The sequence below is a fragment of the Tachyglossus aculeatus genome, unplaced genomic scaffold, assembly GCF_015852505.1.
Source record: "Tachyglossus aculeatus isolate mTacAcu1 unplaced genomic scaffold, mTacAcu1.pri scaffold_126_arrow_ctg1, whole genome shotgun sequence".
NCBI lineage: Eukaryota > Metazoa > Chordata > Mammalia > Monotremata > Tachyglossidae > Tachyglossus > Tachyglossus aculeatus.
The window spans coordinates 1127711-1130354 of NW_024044855.1; the positions used below are offsets into that span (position 1 = coordinate 1127711).

At 45.8% G+C, this 2644-nt stretch overlaps 1 pseudogene; it reads left to right on the plus strand.

Moving 5' to 3' along the window:
• Positions 1 to 701: 701 nt before the first annotated feature.
• Positions 702 to 1642, plus strand: LOC119922840 (annotated as a pseudogene).
• The last annotated feature ends 1002 nt before the right edge of the window (positions 1643 to 2644 follow it).

Genomic DNA, 2644 nt, shown 5'->3' on the forward strand with positions numbered 1-2644 from the left:
GTTCTCCCTCCCTTGAAATTGTGAATCAATTACTGTTTGCAGAGGACCGTACTAAGTGCTTGGAAGCCCCACGTGGGACAGGAAGTAGGTCCAATCTGAGTATATCATATCTTTCCCAGTGCTTGGCCTAGTGGGTAGAGCCCAGACCTGGGAGTCAAAAAGGCCTGTTTTCTAATTCATTCATTCATTCATTCATTCAATCATATTTATTGAGCGCTTACTGTGTGTAGAGCACTCTACTAAGCGCTTGGGAAGTACAAGTTGGCAAAATATAGAGACGGTCCCTACCCAACAGCGGGCTTCTAATCCCAGCTCTGCCACATGTCTGCTGTATGACCTTGAGTAAATCCCTTCACTTCCTCTGTACCTCAGTTCCCTCATCTGTAAATTGGGGATGAAGGCTGTGAGACCCATGTGGAACATGGACTGTGTCTAACCTGATTAGCTTGTATCTACCCCGGTGCTTAGAACAGTTTCTGGCACATAGTAAGCATTTAACAAAACCATAAAAAAGTCTAAGTGCCTAGCAAATACCACGAATGTTATAATTTTGGATTGTCTATGCTCTCAAGATTTAGCTTCCCAATAAGAAGCAAATGGACCCAATCTCATCTTCCCCTGCTACTAAACTTCCCTTTCCACTGATTCTTTTGTTGTTGGTTTGTTTCTTTCCAGATCTAACTTCCTACTGGGACAGAGCCATGGAGAAGGAGAACGACACTGTAGGGACAGACTTCGTTCTTCTTGGGCTGTTTCAACACACCCGAGCTCACCAAGTCCTCTTCGCCTTGGTTATGATGACCTCCGTCACCTCGTTGATGGGCAATGCAGCCATAATTCTCCTGATCCTCAGAGATTCCCACCTCCACACCCCCATGTACTTCCTGCTCAGTCAGCTGTCACTCATGGACTTGATACTGGTCTTCACCACCAACCCCAAAATGGCTGGCGACTTCTGGTATGGTAGGAATTCCATCTCCCTCGTCGGATGTGCCATCCAAATCTTCATCTTCATCACTCTGGGAGGGGGCGAGTGTTTCCTGTTAGCCGCCATGGCCTACGATCGGTTTGTGGCCATTTGCTGCCCTTTACGCTATCCCGTGATCTCATGAGCCCCAGGCTTTGCCTCCTCCTGATGGTGGTCTCCTGGTTGCTCGGAGCGACAGATGGCTTGGTGCAGGCGGGGGTCACCATGAGCTATCGCTTCTGCCGTTCCCGAGAAGTCAACCATTTTTTCTGTGAAGCCCCTGCTCTGGTGCGCTTGGCCTGCGATGACACTACGGTCTTTGAGTCCGTCATGTACGTCTGCTGCGTCCTGATGCTGCTGATCCCTTTCTCTGTCATCATGGGCTCTTACGGCCTCATTCTGGGGACGATACTCCGTATGAGGTCGATAGAAGCCAAGAAGAAGACCTTCACCACCTGCTCCTCTCATCTCAGCGTTGTCGGCCTCTTCTACGGGACCACCATCTATATCTACATGAGGCCCAGTTCTTATGACTCAACTGACTATGACAAGGTGGTTTCAGCCTTCTACACTATTCTCACCCCCGTGCTGAACCCCCTCATCTACAGCCTGAAGAACAGGGAGGTGCTGCGGGCCGTAAAGAGGGCCGTCATTGATTGCAGGTTCAGGAATTAACACTGAGTGTCGAAAGGGAAGCAGTGTGGCCTAGGGGATAGGGGCTGGGCCTGGGAGTCAGGGAGATGTGGGTTCTAATCCCTACTCCCCAACACTCTGCTGTGTGACTTGATCAAGTCACTTAACTTCTCCGTATCTCAGTTCCCTCAACTGCAAAACGGAGATCAAGACTGTGAGCCCCATAAGGGACAGGGACTGTGTCCAACCTGATTACCTCCTATCTACCCCAACTTTTAATACAGGGATTGGCACATAGTAAGAGCTTAACAAATTCCACTATTATTATTATTGTTATTATTATTACTGGGGTCCTATGGAGCTTCCTGCTTTTGCTCCTTGGGAATCAGCATGGACTAATAGAAAGAACATGGGCTTGGGAGGCAGAAGACGTGGGTTTTAATTCTGGCTCTGCTACTTATCTGCTGGGTGGCCTTGGGCACGTCACTTCACTTCTCTGTGCCTCTATTACATCATCTGTAAAATGGGGATTCAACACCTGTTTTCCTTCCTACTTAGACTGTGAATCCTGTGTGGGACAGCGATCTGATTATCTTGTATCTTCTCCGATGCTTAGAACAGTGCTTGACATGTAGTTAGCACGTTACAAATATTATTATTATTGTTATTATTATCATTGACCTTAATTGATATTTCAATGGTAAATAAACAGTTTCCTTTTTATAGCATGTTATGGAGTCTGTTTTTTAAAAATAGTATTTGTTGAACATTTACAATGTGCCAGGCCCTCTACTAAGTGCTGGGGTTAATAATAATGGTGATGATGATGATGATGATGATAACAATAGTATTTCTTAAGCACTTACTATGTGCTAGGTACTGTATTAAGTGCTGGGGTGGATACAACCAAATCAGGTAGAATATAGTACCTGACTCGTATTTATTTATTCATTCACTCAATTGAACTTATTCCATGCTTACTGCATATAATGAACTGTACTAAGCACTTGGGAGAGTAAAATAAAACAAATGGACAGATTTCCT